Here is a 19585-nt window from a genome sequence, read left to right as displayed (position 1 = left end):
TGTGTTCAAATATCCTTATAAAAATAATAGGCTCTCTATTGTACAACTTATTTTCTTATTTAGAACAAAGGTGAGAAATAGATCTCATTTATAGTAAAAGTATAATAAATCAGTATAAAATAGTTGAATCACCCATGATCACTCCCACTGATTCTACAATACTAAGATGGGTGGAAAGGTAATACTGATAAAAAATAACTTTTACTTTTGATATGATTATTTTATATTGTGTGTTTGTTTATACTTCCTAAATACTAGGAAAAGTTAGTTTAAAAGGTATTTTAAACTTGAGGCCTTTGTATCTGGTTTATATCTCCAATGGCTTGCTGGTTAGAGAGCTCTAAAATACTGTGATCTATAACAACATCCATAAGAAAGATAAATTTATTGAACAAATTCATTAGGATAATGTGTCTGCTTATGTCAGTGAGAAATTGTCTCAATATGTTATGGTGAGAGCGAAAATCTCAGTTTCTTGTTCTTTGTTAGAAAGTCAGGTATAAAGATAGAATGCTGCATTATTGATATAATTGATCATTATTGATATAAGCCACATCATGAGTCTTGACCAACCATCCTGCTGACATAATTGCCACAATGGAGACTTGGATGGAGGTAGAGGAATGCATCACAGTTTTTTTTTTTTTTTTTAATAGTTTCTGGAAAAGCAACTATAGCTTATGCTAGAGTTGGAGGATTAGCTCTTCATATTTAAAAATAACTGTTTAACTAAAAATCAAGAGATAAGCCTAGAAACAAAATAGACTTCAGTTTTTGAGTTCTGTTCTCTGGCTCTGCAAACATGTATTTCTTTTAAATATATCAATTTTTCTGTTAGAATTTATTATGTTTTAGACATAGTGTGATGTTTTTCAAGTTTTTATAAGTGACTTTCAACTTTGATTTTGAAATTAGTTCATTTTTATTATAAGACATTCCATTTACTAATTTTTTCATTAACCACTTAGACAAAAAATCTCCAAATGTCTGTGGTATATACTCAGTGATGCTGAAGTAATATGAATATTCCTTTCAATTATTTTGTCATTATGGATCATGATTCTCCCACAAGGATGGTGTTTGCCCTGTGTGAGATTATTAAAGATCATCAGTGTGCTTAGACTCATGCATGATATCGTACAAAACTAAGTGATTACAATTATGTCATCTATATCATATACCATGACTTAATTTGGCTTTGTCTTAAAACCTAATAATTCTGAAAATGAAGACTACTCTTAAAGTTAATTATTAAGGGATCCCTGGGTGGCGCAGCGGTTTGGCGCCTGCCTTTGGCCCAGGGCGCGATCCTAGAGACACGGGATCGAATCCCACGTCAGGCTCCCAGTGCATGGAGCCTGCTTCTCCCTCTGCCTGTGTCTCTGCCTCTCTCTCTCTCTGTGACTATCATAAAAAATAAATTAAAAAAAATTTTAAAAAAAGTTAATTATTAACATATTGAATATTTGCAGCTTACAAACTATTTGCATGAGTGTGCATGTGTGTGTAAAATCTTATTTGTCCCTCATGAAAACCCATGAAGAAGGTATTATTTGGATATGATAAGTAACTTAAGAGTTACATAGTTTAAGTTACTAGTCAATCTTAGATACCGGTATATTTAACAGTTGAACTATGATTCATACATAATCACCACACACTACCTTTAGTGACACTAATGTATAATTTGTTCTTCTTTAATACTATTTATATTGCTGTTGTCTCTTTTTTTTTTTTTTTTTTAATTTATTTATGATAGTCACATAGAGAGAGAGAGAGGCAGAGACACAGGCAGAGGGAGAAGCAGGCTCCATGCACCGGGAGCCTGACGTGGGATTTGATCCCGGATCTCCAGGATCGCGCCCTGGGCCAAAGGCAGGCGCCAAACCGCTGCGCCACCCAGGGATCCCCTGCTGTTGTCTCTTTTACATATTTTAAGCAAGTGTAAATTGACTATTTCATAAGAAAGGAATACTTTAATAGTACTTAATACAACAGTCTATGAAACATTTACCACCTCTTATAGGTTTGTTGCAATGTACATAATGGGTAGGCAACATTTATAAATATGTAAGGTGAAGTAAGCTGTGTAAGTAAGTGATTGTGGAAGATACTATTGTTATTCAGAAAGTCATTTTTTTACCCTTTTACATATAGTTACAATGTGATAGAATAGAAGCCCTTTCCTGAACTCCTCTTAACACACATTTAACAGTTACTATGTACAGATGCTCTGGTTTCTCCTCAAATAATAATTGGAAAGCAGCATTTAGCCATATACCATGTGCATGTATTTTTTAATCTGCATTGTTTGGTATGTGCATTATTAACCTTTAATAGGTACTATGAGAAGGCTGATATGTAGTAATAACCCATTTATAATCTAAATGGACAGATGGGACACATAAACACATTAAATAACTCTATAAGAGAGAGGTGGGTTGTGAGGATGTTTGGGACTCTGATAATAGACAAGTTGCCAGACCTAAGTCCTATCTTCTAGGCAACCTAAGCAAGTCCCCATGGCATGATCCTGAAGAAGGGGTTTAGTGGGGAGAGGGAACCTATGGGTAAATACTGTAGGATGCTTTGATAGGTTGGTGGGACATGAAATAGAGGAGTGGCAGTAGGAAAACAATAAACATTGGATTTTTAGGCCCATAGAACAGGAGATTTGGGAGGGCTCTCTAGGATTATTTTGGGAAAGCAAGATGGTGTGCCAACAAGTTAAGCTTAGTATTTTGACAATCTGGTAGCAATGTGTCAAAGTTAGGACACATCAAAGAAATCATATAGCGATGGATAAAGAAGATTTGGTACATATATACAATGGAATATAACTCAGCCACAAAAAAGAATTGGATCTTGCCATTTGCAACAATGTGGATGGAGCTAGAGTATTATGCTAAACAAATAAGTCAAAGACCTAAGATGTGATTTTACTCATGTGGAATTTAAGAAACAAACAAACATGAGGAGGCAGTGGTAAACAAGAGTCAGACTCTTAACTATAGAAAACAAACAGGATTACTAGAGGGGGAGAGGAGTGGGGATGGATTAAACAGGTGATGGGTATTAAGGAAGACCCTTGTGTTGAGCACTGTGTGTTTATATGCAAGTGATCAGTCCCTAAATTCTGCTCCTGAAACCAACACTTTTTTTTTTTTTTATTGGAGTTCAATCTGCCAACATTTAGCATAACACCCAGGGCTCATCCCACCAAGTGCCCCCCTCAGTGCCCATCACCCAGTCACCCCAACCCCCCACCCACCTCCCTTTCCACTGCCCCTTGTTTATTTCCCAGAGTTAGGTGTCTCCCATGTTTTGTCACCCTCACTGATATTTTCACTCCTTTCCCTTTATTCCCTTTCACTAATTTTTATATTCCCCAAATGAATGAGACCATATAATGTTTGTCCTTTTCTGATTGACTTATTTCTCTCAGCATAATACCCTCCAGGTCCCTCCACGTCAAAGCAAAAGGTGAGTATTTGTCATTTCTAATGGCCGAGTAATATTCCATTGTATACATAAACCACATCTTCTTTATCTATTCATCTTTCCATGGACACTGAGGCTCCTTCCACAGTTTGGCTATTGTGGACATTTCTGCTATAAACATTGGGGTGCAGGTGTTCCGGCGTTTCACTGCATCTGTATCTTTGGGGTAAATCCCCAGCAGTGCAATTGCTGGGTCATAGGGCAGATCTATTTTTAACTCTTTAAAGAACCACCACACAGTTTTTCAGAGTGGCTGCACCAGTTCACATTCCTACCAACAGTGCAAGAGGGTTCCCCCTTTCTCCACATCCTCTCCAACATTGGTTGTTTCCTGTCTTGTTGGTTTTCACCATTCTCACTGATGTGAGGTGGTATCTCATTGTGGTTTTGATTTGTATTTCCTTGATGGCCAGTGATACAGAGCATTTTCTCATGTGCTTCTTGGGCATGTGTATATCTTCTTTGGTGAAATATCTGTTCATGTCTTCTGCCCATTTCATGATTGGATTGTTTGTTTCTTTGCTGTTGAGTTTAATAAGTTCTTTATAGATCTTGGATACTAGCCCTTTATCTGATAGGTCATTTGCAAATATCTTCTCCCATTCTGTACGTTGTCTTTTAGTTTTGTTGACTGTATCCTTTGCTGTGCAAAAGCTTCTTATATTGATGAAGTCCCAATAGTTCATTTTTGCTTTAAAATTATGATTCTGAGTCATATAGCAAAAGAATCACCAATAACCTAGAATTTTGTAAAAAGCAATTCCAATTCTCATTCTTTGTATGGTACTTCCCCATCGTGACTTTCCAAAGGAAATGACTAGTTCAGATGTTTCTTCAGGAATTCATTTCCATATCCAAATGAGCTACACTGCTGTTACTTGAATTATTGATCTCAGATATTGACTTAGGACTTCCTGTGGTAGCAGGTATGAATTTAGTTTCTTGGGCTCTCATCTTTAACATTTGCACTCTTTCCAAAAGAATATATAGGGTTATTACAGGCTTTGCTTAAATCAATGGTCTGAGCTTATATTTTCATGACTATCTAAATACCACTTGCCACTGAGTCACACAACACACTTTATTACTTTTGTCTTCTTGTGCAAGTTTGTTTTGCTATTATTTTTACTTAGCTTTATATGGCTTTCTTGTGACACATACACATCACTGTTCTTTCCAGATGCTTAAAGCAAATCTTTCAGACCTATCTCTTCCAAATAATCATTAAGTGTGTAGGTAAACCTTTGTTGGTCTCTCTGGCTACCATCTCTGATGGTTTGAGTTTGCTACTCCATCTGCATTGCCACCCTCCAGGATGCTACAATTGCTATAACTCTGCCACTCTGACTGGCTGTTTTCCAAAAATGGATCCTCATAATCATCTTTCTTCATTTAGTTATTTTCTGATGAAAATCCTCTAAGTTTCAAAGAAATGGCACATAAAAGAATTTTGATGTTTAAGACTACAACATGCATCTTGTCCCCCTCCTTACTGGTAAAAACCAAGTAGATATAGATTTCTAGTTGATCATTTTTCTTCAGACTGTTGAAGGCATTCATTGAGTGGATACAGAACAGACTCTTCAAAATAAATTCTCAAGTACTTTATTTCTCAAGATTTATAACATTTTCTAGCTAGTTTTCTCTGTATTTTTAGAACTCCGACTAAATATACATAAGACCCTTTAATTTATCCTCTAAGAGGTACATTTTCTCAATTTTTATGATTTTGCCCTCTTATCCTTCTATTGATTGTTTAGTCTTTAAATACCACAATATTTTAAAAATCTATATAGTTTATATTTTATTTTGTATTATGTATGTATCTTTGGACACCTTGTTCTAGATTTAACTGGTCAAAGTTCAGAGTCTTTCTTGAAATCCTGTAGATGTAGTGTTCTATGTAATAGGAGGTTATTTTTTAAGGATTAATCATCATTCTTAGTGCATTCTGTGCTCTTTTCTCCCATTATCTAAATTTCTATCTTGATTGACACTTCCGTCTTGAAAACATAAAAATAATAGCAAAGAGATAGTTTTGACTCATCTGACATAGTTATTCAAAAGTGTTAAAATAATCTCAAAGGTATAAGTTTATATTCAGTTCAAATAAAAAGATCTAGAATATTAATCGTTCTTCTTTTAAATTCCCTTGATAATTATTTCAAAAGATTTTTTTAAACTGTACTTAAGGGAGACCTGGGTGGCTCAGCAGTTGAGCGTCTGCCTTTGGCTCAGGGCATGATCCTGGAGTCCCAGAATCGAGTTCTACATTGAGCTCCCTGCATGGAGCCTGCTTCTCCCTGTCTATGTCTCTGCCTCTCTCTGTCTCTCATGAATAAATAAATAAAATATTTTTTAAAATGTACTTAAGATGCAATATTGGGTTTCAAATTTCTATTTCCCAAATTCTTTCCAGTAGATTCTTAGCTTTCAGCTGTTGCTTCATACTTCATATCTTGACTAAAAAGATAATTTAAAAAAAAATAATTAATGAAAAAAAAAGGCCATTGAATATTTGGGAACGGGTTCATGAAAGCATTCTGAGGAAGAATCTGAGATCAGCACTAGGTGTTTTTGTTTTTGTTTTTTCAGCAATTGCTCTAATTTATGACTAGCTGATATTATTTTATGTGTGTATACATGTATATTTTAAAAATAAATTCAATTCCCTTCAGTAGTTTTTATTCCCTTTTATATGTATCCAGAAATCAGCTGGCAGAAGTTCACACATTTTTATTTCAGGTCAATTAATCAAAGTTATTAGACCCCACTGATTATTTACAGAACACTAAATTGCTTAACATTCAACAACAGCTGCATTATACTTTAAGACTGCCCCTCAAAACCCCTCAATTCCAGTTTTAGTATAGATCCTGAGATCAGATGCAAGTTATACAGTGCTGTCTAACTCAATGACATTCTTTTATCAGAAAATAAAAAGATGAAGAACTTAAATATGGTATGAATACATTCAGTGAAGCCACAGACAGGATTCATGCAGAGGGCAAGCTGCTAAGGGAGGCACAATAACCACTCCCTGCTCCCCGCAAAGGTATCCACATTCAAACAAATTAAAGTCAGGTAGGAGAAGGTACATAGATACATCATGAAGTAGACCCATCAATGCCACAAAAGAACCAAAGTAATATGGATATAGTCAGGACACTCCAGAATCCTTTCTATTTAGGAAACAGTGAGAAAGTCAGGAATAAGCTCACATTGGGGTCCCATCCATGCTCAGCACTAATAAGCCACTCAACAATTGATAGAGTAGGAGGTGGGCTAGGGAGAAGGTACACAAGTTGGAAAGTACAACTGGCAAAAAAATGGTTTCTAGAACTATTATAATGCCAGAAGTTCTCAAGACCATCCCTAGGTTTGTTGATTTGCTTGAACAACTCACAGGACTGGGCATACAGTTGCTCCTACTAGGACTCAGCTGATAGATAATTTTAAAAAATGAAAAAAAAGCAGTATTAGTAGGGGAAAAAGATGCTTGGGGCAAGGTAAACAAAAACATATGAGTTATTCTGTAGTCCTCTCTTAACAGAGCCATACAGAGTATACTCAGATCCTCTCATGACAAAACTGTGACATGTATGAACATTTATAGAGGAAACCCACCTGAGCCTAGGAATCCAAGGTTTTTATGGGGGGATCATATATTATAGGCACCTTCTACTTCATACATGCCCAAATTCTAGACCTCCAAAAGCAAAAGAAGTATTCATCCTAAAAACAGTGTTTGTGCAATTTTAGGCAAGTGAGACACTTTATCAGTTCTGGGAATAGTGGGAATCATCTTGAAACCAACTTACCATAAGCCAGGCAAGAGTCACACTTGCAAGCAGGCCTTTCTAATAAAAGAAGTCTTTAGACTTGCTATGTTCTCTTTGCATGATTATTAACTATAGAACAGTTTATGAAAGGTCTTGAGAATTTAAAAAATCTAAAAGGTCTCCCAAAGTATTCAATCTTGTTATTAATTTTTTATAATACTTTGTAAAATTGGTAGGAAAATTTGCTGCTCTGCCACAGTGGAACTTCCTAAGGGTTTACTGTTACTCTTCATCCTTAGGAGAGAACAACTGAGAAAGCTCTTAGTCAACAATTAGATTACTGATAGTACTATTCTGGTGGCATGAGTAGTATATCACGTGGAATTCTGTTTTCGCTTTTCTTCCAATAATGTGGAAAGTTCTTTTAGAGTTTAGATTATCTTTAAATAATTGCAAGTTATCACAACCTATTTTATGCATGGTGTTAGATTTCAAGCATGAAAACCATTTTCATCATGTTATAAAAACAGTTTGATGTATGTACAAGATGCTTGCTTTTTTCACAGCAGTAACATTGGGCTGAAGCTGAAATGCCTTCAAATATTTCATTGACTGGGGGGAAGAAAGCAAGCTTTTTGGCTTTTTAAAATTTTGGTCTTTCATAAATTACAAGTGTACTATTCACAAAGCTAGTCTTTGTTAAATATAAAAAAACTAGGTTTCCAAACTCTTTCAACCCAATTTTTACCACCATCCAGAGCCATAGTTATATAAAATATCTAAGGTCATAGAAAAAAATGTTTATGTCCTATATTAACTGCTTACAATTTATGTCATTGTGACTAATTAATAAGACTTCAACCTGTAGAAGGATGATGTCTTAAAAAAAAAAAAAAAGACAAGTAAAGGCAACTTCTATAGTATACAAAAGCAGAATTATTTCCCAAGTAGCTAACTATAAATTGTTCTTCTGATAGAAGATCCTTGGTATTTTTTAAAGTTCTTCTGTTGTTGCTAATAAAAAGTACAACTTTGAAGGAAAAGTTGACCCCTGATGTTAAATAAGATTTATTTTATCTTCAGAATAGGGTGGGAATAAGTTTGGCTAAAATCACTAGGGTGTAACGAACATGATGATTATTTCCATGTGTCAAATACCAGAGGAAGAAGCTTTCAAGTTTATTGAGTCCAACTTGCATAGAACTAAATGGCTTTGAGGTTAGGTATGAACTCTCTTTTGTGCTATTAATCTTCATCTGAACATAAAATTGTTTTTTAAGCTTTAGCAACAGGCTCTCATTGTCACTTTTTCTGTAAAAGTGAGTTACACAAACAAGGAGAAAAGTGGATGAAGCAAGTTATATTCAGGATTTACAGTCATCATAAGAAATCTGTAAACACTAGCTTAAAATATTTTTTCAATAGACCTAAAATAATTTTGCATGAAATAGGAGAACAGGTTCTATAGCCCACCCGGTACATGCTGATATTTAGCATAAAGTTATTGTTTCTATTAAATAAACAACTTGCTAATTTTGCCATCAGTGTGCTAAGTTTATGATATTTGAGCATAGTTTGAAACTATTAACTGTCAATACTATGAACCTTTGAAATTTTAATAATTGGCAAACTCCAACTATGAATATTCTTAAGTTGGGAAATACCCTTTAACTGAAATTAGACCATGTAAGATAATATGGGAGGATGTTAAAAAGAAAAAAAGGAGGGGCCAAGAAAACATTCCTGACTAATCTTAAGGATGTCAAAAAAACAGTGGAAGAAATTGTTGTGTGTCTGGGAAAACCAGCTTCATTTCTTAGTTTCCCCTTAATGTTTCTAATAGTTTCGAATTAGCATTTTCTTCTTTGACCATCTGTCCTTTCTGCTTCAGTGTTTCCTTCTCTTCATTTACTGTATTTAAACTACTTCTCCAATTATTTCTATCAAGTTTCCGTTCATGCACATCTCTGTATTGAAACAATTTCAAATACATCAAAAATAGTACCAGCACTCCATTGTGTCAAGTATTTGAAGGCATACTTTTTTATCCAGTTGTGTGGCGCTGGTTTTCCCTCCCATCTTTTCTGACTAACCAGGGGAGCTCCGAGAGGACAATAACTTGGTCCTCCTGTGTTCCGAGGCCTTTTCTCGGGCTCACACAGCAGCATAAGGTGCCTAGAGACTACAGAATTGATCCGAGATACCACAGGAAGATAATCACTTTGCCACAACACAAAGAAAATGCTGCTTCACTGCACAGATTAGGTTGGGGAAAACAAAAGAAGATAAGAAAGTTCCCACCAGCTAAAGGTCAAGCATCACACTCATTTACTGGCAACACTCAAATACCCACAAGATTCATAAAGCACTTCTGTATAAGTACTGTTTAAGATCTATTAAACCAGATGATGCTAATCAAACAGTAAAGAGTCTACTATATTGTCCCAAAATTACATTTAAAGGTATAATATTTTCTAGTGAACTTAAAAAGCTGTATCTTTTAAGCAGGAGTACAAGTGCTCCTGAGTGGTATCAAGAAATGGAGAGGGAGAAGGAGCTGGGTTCTAGCTGAGACAGTTTACAATGGAAGGCTGTCTCCTCATACTTAATGGAAAGGATTAGGACTACTATAGAGACTGGAAACGGACAAGAAGAATTAATGGCAGCAAATCAGAGACACTATGCTATAATAGTCATTAGAAGAGGTTTGATTGAGGGTACCACATGCAGTTATAACTATGGGATTCAGGTGGCCCCAAGATCATTGCCAAATGTTTCTTTCAGTGGTAAAGACTTGGAAGTCACAGGAAATCAGATAGATTATAACCACTCTAGAGAAGGATGTTGGACAGGCACGGGATCGTATCTGATAAATCCCTGCCTTTCATCTCTGTAACTCCATGAGTCTACTTTAGGGCATCTATCTGAGCCAAAACCAGTGAACCTGATATTACAATTTTTTTTTAATACTATGATTTCTGACAAGGGAGTCCTTTTGCTTTATTGATCTTTCACGTGATGTATCTTAATATAGAACAAAATAAGGTACCTGGAAGTACATTATATGCTCAGAAATTGCTCAGGTTGTAACCCACTGAAACAGAATCTCCTTGAGAAATTAATTAGCATTCCGCCCCAGGACAATCCCAAAGCTATTGTTCTGCCATGATTTAAGCTAATAGAGTACTAGTTTCTTTACTAGCAAGTCCTCTAAGACAGAGCACCAGGGCTTAAACCTTTGCTTTGCCATATATGCCTGACAACCCCTCACCAGTAATATTTATTTACTATGTTACTTGTACTGTTGGTGCTTTGGTTTTCACATCAGTAAACTGATGCTAATACCAAGATTAACACTGCCACATAGTTGTTTTGAGAGTGAATTAACACAGGAAGTATACAATATACTTGCTAATAGAGTAAATACTATGTGTTGTTAGCTATAATTCCTATTGCATTACTGGAGTGGGGGCTGGTGGGCTAGACCACCAAGCAGACTAGTGCAGTGGAGCACTTATGTTGAATAGTCCTAGAAAACAGAGCCAGTGTTATCATTGGTTATGGAACCACAATGATGTGGCACCGAGCTTCAGAAACTTGAAAGATAAAAGACAAAGAAGCTAGTTGATTTACACTGCAGAATCTTCTATCTTTTTGGCTATTAGCCAGGTGGCCATCTTCCCACTTGAGCAGAGGCTGGACCTTTCCTGCACAGATAGCCGAATCAGAAAGTTTCCAAAGCGAGGTATACCCCTCACCAACCAGAAGATTTCTTTCCAGTGAAATTCTGACAAGCCCCCAGAAAGGCCTACAAAAGTGATATTAAAGATTTTTCCAACAGGTGTCAGAATACTTGCAATCAAGCTTTAGCCGAGTAGTGCAATTCTAGTCAGTCCCTGTTTAATAATGTGACACTACACATCTAAGTCTGTTATCAGACATGAAAGGGAATCACTAGCCTTGAAGACCAAAATTTGTACAAATTTTTAAAAAAGATAATAAGAAAAAAGAAATTCGTGAGAAACAAGTAACACAGAAGGGAATAAACAAACCACACAGAATGGGAAAAAAACAAACACAGAATGAAACAAAAACACAGAATGAAATAAACCATACAGATATGAAAGCTTGAAGAAATTAGTGGTATAGAAAAATGTACTTTTCACCCTATTTAAAATCTCCATCTCCAAATTTGCCTCTCCTATCCCTATATTGATTTGATTTCCCCCTCTTAGCACTTGCACATCCTTTCTAAAAAATTTATATATACTCTTTGCCTGTCCAAAGGTACATAGTTAATATTAGAAGTAGATTTTCTTCCCAACTAGGACAAGGAAACAAAGTCACAGAGAAGCTGGGTAACACTCTAGGGTCACGGTGTTGCTAAGTATCAAACAGTATTTCAGCCTAGGGGAGCAGCTGTCAGTTTCCCCGTTCTGAAGCACATTGCTTGTGCTGCCTCCTCTATAACGTAGCAGCTCCCTAGGGTAGGGGTACCCCCACAGCCAGTACTCAGAGGAATGGCTACACAGGAAGGTGGGGTATTCGGTATGTATTTGTTAAATTAATGAGGAAAACAAAAAAAGTCAGTATTTACACAGGACTCTGCTTACATTGAAAGGAATGATATTTATCTTGTTATAGAAGTATAAACATCAATTTAACTGGAAGCATTCTATAATTATAGGGTGCAGATGTAGAGAAAGGCAGTATCTAAGTGTTAATAAGATAAAAGACCTAAATCCTTATAGTAGGAAGGCAACTGAAAATGCATATTTAATTGAAATATCCAAAAATAGTGGTATTTTATTAAAGCATGTTTTAAAAAAAATCAGAGGTGAATGCCTAGAAGAAACAAAATCTCTAAAGAGAGTGAAAATCCTTGCCTTAGACGTGTTGCTTATCCTGGCTGGGAGAGGGGGTGGAGCTGCTGGCAAAAATGGAGCAACCTCTGTCTTCTGGGTGGTTCCTTTAGAGTGCCAAAACCCACCCTCAACTTAACATGAGGGAAGTGCACTGAAATCAACAGGCTGCTTCTAACAGAACCATTAAGATGAACAAATGGTCGTGTAAGTTCAAAGACCATACGCTTATTATGAACATACATCATTTAAAGCCTAAGGAGGATATAATTTCACTGTGGACCTAGAAACGGATTCTGACTTTGCAAACCTATTTCCAGTTTCTGCCCCCAAACCTTTTACAAACAAAATCAACAAACTGCTTTAGTGTTCCTGAGAGGCTTTTTGCCTAAGGATTGCCTTTCTAATTAAGCCCTCCAACTCTTTAACATGCTAATTTTATCCATTAACTTGTAGATGAAGTGATTTCAGCTGTTATCTGTGCATCACACACAACAGGGCTTGATCTACAATTTCAGGGAAGCTGGTTTGAAAATTTTTGCCAGTTTTCATTAAAGAAACTTGAGTTTTATAGCATCAAATTATATTTTAGTGTAGTTAACGGGAGTTTCGTGGACTGGCCAAAGGAGAAGATGATGAAATCAGCAGTGAAGCTGGAGAGGGGGCAAAGGTGGATGGGGTCAAAGTCCTCTGGGGCACTTTGTAGATCTCCACTACAGTGAAAGAAAGAAAAAAAAAAAATCTAAAATTTAATGGTATGGAGACTTCTGGAAATGTAACCTACGCTATTATCACCGACCATATTCATGATATGACCCAAACCCAGATGGAAGTGGAGAAGTAAATTAGCAATCAGCGTGCCAATCTGAAAAAGAGTTGCTTCTGAGGTCTACTGAATTCAGTTAAAGATAAATCCAGTCCTAGTCCCACTTTTGCATAGCTTTCCAACTTGGGATTCTCATCTTCCAGACACCTCAGTTCGCTTGCTAAGAACAGGGTAAAAATATCACTGATATCATGCAATTGTTGGGGGATAAAACACAGTATGTATTTTGTAGGTTGTATTATATTTCACCTATGTGATTAGGAGAAGGATAATGGAGTTTTCTGGAATGCTGAGTGCAGAATGCCATATGTAAGTCTGTCTGTAACCTACTTCAAGGGAAATTCATAGAAGGTTGCAATCAAACCATTAGAAACAGGGTTTCTTTTGAATCTAAGTGGCACCCCCCAGGATATGGAATTTGAACGTGCTTCATGCCTGAAAAAGGGGAAAGTAAATAACCTAGGTCAAAGGGAAATTGCACCTAACAGACTTTGGCACCAGAGACTTTATTCAAGGTGATCACAGTAAGAGTCAAGGCTTAACAGTAGGGAACAGATATTGAACTCCACTCCACTGAAACAAAAGGCCAGAGAGTTTTCAAGTGTTGAGTGACCCAAAGAAAACAATTGGTGGATGGAATTATGAAGAAGAATGAGGGTAAGCAAAGTGTTTGCTGATTGGCACTCACCTTAAATTAGGCTCCTCTTCTCCCACAGAAACAATGAGATGGGATTCTCTGTTTCTTGGTGATTAATTTTTAAAAGTATGGCTCCTAGGTCCTTGGAAAACACAGTCCTGGAGTGTAAAACTGTCGAGAGGCTGGAAAACTTTTGTATCTCCTCGGGCACAGAAAACCTGCAATAGCAGGTTTCCTCAAATGCTTTAAGGGAAAAGGGTCAGTCAGGGAAGTGCCGTCAGGATGAAATCAGTCTGAAATTTAGTTTGGCTGAGGAAACTGTTAAGGTGTTCTCAGTTGCCTGAGGTAATAAACCCTTGTCATCTTGAAGTAAGGTGCTGTGTGTTGTGGAATTCACTTGCCCCAAACTATTTGGGAGTTTGGCTTTTTTGTTTTGAAGACCATAAAGGAGTTCTTTATTGTCATTCCTGGAAGAACCAACAAGACATTTCTGTTGTGATTTTGGAATGCCACAGATTATTAACCCATTGATGTAAGGAGTTATATAATATCCTCTGCTTTTTAAATGTTAGTTTACATAATGGCCCTGCCAGAGTATAGAGTTATTTCAGGGGCAACAGCAGAAGTTTTACATTCCTCAAAAGGAATTGTTCACTACATAATGATTGTTGTCAAGCAAGATAAGACCCCATTTTCTACAGATGCTCAGAGGTTAAGGGTTCCATAGGTGGCAAACTTAAACATTTTCTGTTCCAAGGCATTCTTTTTCTCCCCCTATTGCTGGGCTTTCTATTCACTGAAAATTATTATATGAAATAAAATCTGTCTTCCAAAGTTTTCCATTAAAAAACTGATTTGTGTGCTCCAGGAGGATGGGAAGTTTGTCATATATATGTTTGATACAAAGGAAAACACATTTAAAATGTACAATTTATATTTAGCAACTGCAGGGAACATCTGTTAACTAAGGGACACATCTATTATTCAGGGCGATCATCAACATAACTATTCGATCATTTGTCTGAGAAATCTGAGCTTTGAGTTCAGAGAGAAATCTTCCCCTCTCCTTTGGGCTGGAGCAGAGGAGAGTAGGATTGTGGTTTGTATCAATCGGATTCTTGTCAAGATTATTCCCCTCGGTGGTGGCTTGACTACAGCTGAGAAAAACCTCTTTTACTACCCTCCCATCCATCATTGATTTGTTGGATACGTTGCCAAATGATTTTGTTGGTAGAGCCTAGGAGTGATATAATACAGGGATGATATACAAAATGTTTAACTAGGCCTGTGAAGGTAATACCCAATTAGGGTGGGTCCTGACAATAGCATAAGTCCTGAGGTCCCTGCTGAGCCATGCAAGTCTTTAGGTCCAGGACCAGAATAAGGTCCTAAGGGAAGCACTAGGGGTGCGGGCACACCCCGAGGACATTACTGGAACTTAAGACAGCAGCTATTTATTGATCCGAAATATTCCAATGTTTTAACAACTGGTTCAAACAAACTGAATATAAACTCTAGTATAAGCAAAGGAAATTTCATTACTGCATTGGGTTTGACCCCCACCCCCACCCGAAACAGCAATCCATGTGGCAGGCACTTCAATCACAACTTAATCAGATGTAAAATTCTCCCTCTTTAAGATACTGTGCATGCTAAAGACCCGTTTTAAGAAATGAAAGGGTCCCATAGAAATTCAATAAAACTACTCACGGATTTTGCTGTATTAGCTCATTTTTACTTGTAATAGAAGATTGTTTTCTGAACGTTTAATGTATCTCTGCAGGGAACATAGCATAATGGAAAATGCTTGCACTTCAGCTCTTGTCAAGATCACGGTCCTACCATTTGTTGCCTCTGCAATCCTGGGCAAGTTGCTTCACCCTTGTGTGTTTTGGCTGGCATAGCTACAGGTAAGGCCAAGCGTACCTCCTGACAGCTGTTCCCACTTCTGGATAGAGCACTTCTGTAGCACTTGCTACCTGCTAAACATGCCAAACTTTTTCTTACTTTTTGACTGTTTCCCCCAACTAGAATATAAGTTACATGAGATTTGTCTTTTTGGGGTATTTTTAGTCACTATACACATTATATCTCCAATGTCTAGAACTCTGACTGGCACACAGTAGTTGATCTACATTTATCTGTTGAATAAACAAACACACACAAGGATATTGTAACATATTCTGGTTCTTTTGTATCTGTTAAGGTGTTCTCCACTGCAGTAAGGAAAACCTGAGTTAAACTGGTTTAAATAATAAGGAAATGTGATGTTCCTACTAGATTAAGAATCCTGCACTATCCAAGTTGAAACTGTGTTTTCAAGGGTTTTCTCTGTACACTTTTTTGTCAACAAGCTGAATTTTCTCTTGATTTCAAAAAGTCTGCCAGCAGTGTTGGGGTAGTTTAGTTTCCTGTTTAAATCAAAAGCAGGTAGAGAAAACCTCTCTCACATCCATTGGGTAAGTGCCCTTTCCATGGATCAAACTGAACCTATGTAATTCATGAGCTCATCCCTAATCCATTTGTTTCTGAACTTAAATATGTATCAGGCTCATCTGGAGGGTCTGTACAAACACAGATTTCTGGGATGTCCTCCTCTAGCTTCTGATCCAGGAGGTCTCAGTGGGAGCCTAAAGATTTGCATTTCTGACAAGTCCCCAGGGGCTGCTGTTGCTGCTGCTGTTCCTGCTGCTGCTGAACCATACTTGGAGAACTTCTGCCTTGATTATTATCCATCTTCAGGGAAGAGCCACAAATTGCCCAGCTAAAGCCTGGGTCCTTGGATCAATCAGTGATAAGAGGGATGAGAAGGACCAGGGTCCGTTTGGATTTTAGGGGTTATCCTTATTGCTAAGGACAGGATCAACTTCCCCTGATCTACACGTGCTACCTAGGAAAGAGGTCAGGAACAAAGGGAAGCAGAGTGGATGAATTCTGGATAGGAAACTGGCAGCCAGATAACCCTTTTAATGTAACTGGGCTTTGGAAATATGCACAATATACATCGTTTCTGTTTCCTTCACAGAGTCCCCATGACCAAGATTTAGCTGCCAGCGTTCAATGGATTTCTTTTGCTTCCGATGCCCTCCTAACCTGCATATGCCAAGAGGAAGCTGCATTTCTACTATCATTTATTTTATTCATCTATTTATTATGTGTCTGAGGGCCTGTTTCTCCAAGGCACTAAACACTATTCTGAGATAATTAATAGAAAATAAAATAGTTCTATATTTAAGGAGTGCGTAGCCGTTGGTGAGGCATTAGGAGACAACGCCTGGAAATAACTTTAAAATATGAAAGTCTATGATATAAGAGAGAACGCTTTGAAATCTACAAGAAGGCTTGATTCGTGTGAAGTCTGTCTTTTTTCTTTACTTCATTGGCCTCTTCTCCAAGGCATGCCAATGTGACACCACCTACCTTTAGTTTGCTTTCATTTCTTTTTTTTTTAAGATTTTATTTATTTCTTTGAGAGAGAGCAAGAGAGAGAGATAGAGAGAGAGAGAGAGAGCACAGAGGAAGAGGGATAGGGAGAAGCAGATGCCCAGATGAGCAGGGAACCTAACACGAGGTTCAATCCCAGGACCCAGAGATCATGACCTGAGCTGAAGGTAGACAGTTAACTGACTAAGCCATCCAGGTTCCCTTGTTTTCATTTCTGACTTGAAAAAACACAGTTGCTCTATCCGGAGGAACAACTGAACCCTGTTTCAAGGTGACTCGTGTGCGGAGTTTGCTTTATTTTTGAGACTAAGGACTCACCTTGGAGAGGGAAAATTCTCTTATATACATTATATATTGTTCTAACAGATCTTACTTTTTATAAGCACCATATTCACGTTTTATGTCATGATCTAAATATTTTTAAAAGATTATGGAACAAGGTTGTCAGTGATTATCATGACTAGTATTTGAAACTAGAGAAGTTCCTTAATTCGTCTGAAAAGAACAGATATCTATAGATAAAAGGAAGTCTAGTGATAACTTTGTTCAGAGTATAGTTATAGGGAAGAACCAACTCTTTAGCAATGATAAGAAGGAAAAGAAAGGAAGTGAGCCCTAAGCACCAATGGAGAATTGGCAAAAAATTTTCTAAACATTTTTTAAATGCCTACTGAGGAACTTAAATATTTTGAGTTATTCAGTAGGAAATCACAATCTGCTATGAAAAAAAGAAACAAAGCTTAATAGTTACCATGATGCATATTGAAACTTTGAATCTTTATAGTTCATAAAGAAAAAAACATGTTCTCATCACTGTGATACTGATAACATGTTAAAAATCTGACATATGGTAGATAAAAATGCACATGTACTTTTTTTCCCATGAGATAATAATCAGGCATTAATTTTTATAGTTAGTGCAGAATTCTCACATGTGTTTTATTTATATGCCTACTTTGTTAAAAGGTTTTTAAGAACATTAATTATTATTAAACACAGATTCAGGGTCAAGGTTATTACCAGCAATTATTAGGTGCTCACCAGATATTAGTTCTACTTCCTTATTTTCTTGCACACAGCCAATAGGCAAGAATTGATTGCAATACTTTTATATAGAAGATTGAAGTTCATCGTGTTTAAATCTTTCACCTAGTATCACAGAGCTGAGACAAAACTTGAAATTTACCTCAATTGTTTCAATGATTGTTCTATTCTTTCAATAAGATGATACTATTTTCCTACTCATAATTTGGCCTGAAAATTCTTCCCAGGTCTCAAATTATTGTATTTTATTGTGAACACTCTTATTAGTTCAAGAACAATTCATAAAATTAAGGTATTGCTATGAATGAATGTGCCCCCACACTAGTCCAATCATTTGTTTTAATTTGAGGCATTAAGAAATAAGTGATAACTTAAAGGTTTAACCAAAGTATTTCTTCATTTCTTGTATTAGATTAATTGGGACTTGTGATTTACATGGATACTTAAGAGAAATGGGTTCAAAATAAAATATGTATCTATAGTTTCTATGTTTTAACCTAGAATTCAAGATCTCAGTGGAGGTGTTAACATTATTTTGTATTGAATTATGTGATTTTCATTGATTCTTGGCTGGTTTCCAGAGAATATACTCTGAGTGACTTTTTATGGCCCAACATATTTTCTTTTTTTCTTTTTTTTTTTTTTTTTTTAATTTTTTACTTATTTATAATAGTCACCGAGAGAGAGAGAGAGAGAGAGAGAGAGAGAGAGGCAGAGACATAAGCAGGCTCCATGCACCAGGAGCCTGATGTGGGATTTGATCCCGGGTCTCCAGGATCGCACCCTGGGCCAAAGGCAGGCGCCAAACCGCTGCGCCACCCAGGGATCCCCCAACATATTTTCAATTTGGTAAACATCCTATGTGTGCTTGAAAAGCACGTGGTTTCTAGCATTGTTGGGCTCAATTTTCTATTACTGGATGCAGTGTTCACTATATTAATTAGAGCAGATCTATAAGTTATGTTGTTAATGTCTTCTACATCCTTACTGCCTTCTCTCTGCTTTTTCTTTCAGTTATTGAAAAAGTTGTATGAAGATCACCCACCAGGACTGTGAATTTGTCCATTATTTCAATAATCTGATACAAATATAATAATCCTGCTACTCCATAATGCTGCCAAAATGACTTCTAAGAAGTAAAATCTTTTTATTTTATTATAGTGTTTTATTGACATCAAAGATATCAATTGTAAGATGTACTATTATTTTATGTACTATAAAGAAAGAAAAATCTTGCTAAATAAAATCTTTCATAATACCAGAATGAAAATTCTACATAATTTTGTCATTCAAGACTCATATTCTTAAATTCCTTTCATTTCTTTCAAGGCATCTTGCAATGTCCCCTAACTTCAGTTGCATGGCACCTGAATCAGTAATAAAGCAAAGGATAGCTTCATCCACTTGTGGGAATGCTCCTTTCTTAGGTTCCCTAAGGTACTTGGTTTTTGCTTAGAAAAAAAAACAGAAAAATGGATTGAGTTCATGC

General features: G+C 36.6%; 1 protein-coding gene and 1 long non-coding RNA gene across 2 annotated transcripts in view; one reads left to right on the top strand and one right to left on the bottom strand.

The window, feature by feature from the left end:
- The window catches only part of GPC5 (glypican 5), a 1341373-nt gene that overhangs the window by 610385 nt on the left and 711403 nt on the right, over positions 1-19585 (bottom strand). The gene's annotated exons all lie outside the window — the stretch shown is intronic.
- Positions 13470-19366, top strand: LOC112655804 (uncharacterized). The gene is made up of 3 exons (XR_003133901.3): positions 13470-13628; positions 15392-15518; positions 19111-19366. It is a non-coding gene; the product is annotated as an uncharacterized LOC112655804 (long non-coding RNA).

Source organism: Canis lupus, chromosome 22 (assembly GCF_003254725.2).
Source record: "Canis lupus dingo isolate Sandy chromosome 22, ASM325472v2, whole genome shotgun sequence".
Taxonomy (NCBI): domain Eukaryota; kingdom Metazoa; phylum Chordata; class Mammalia; order Carnivora; family Canidae; genus Canis; species Canis lupus.
Note: the sequence above shows the minus strand (reverse complement) of the source record. Positions and strands in the feature narration are given on the sequence as shown.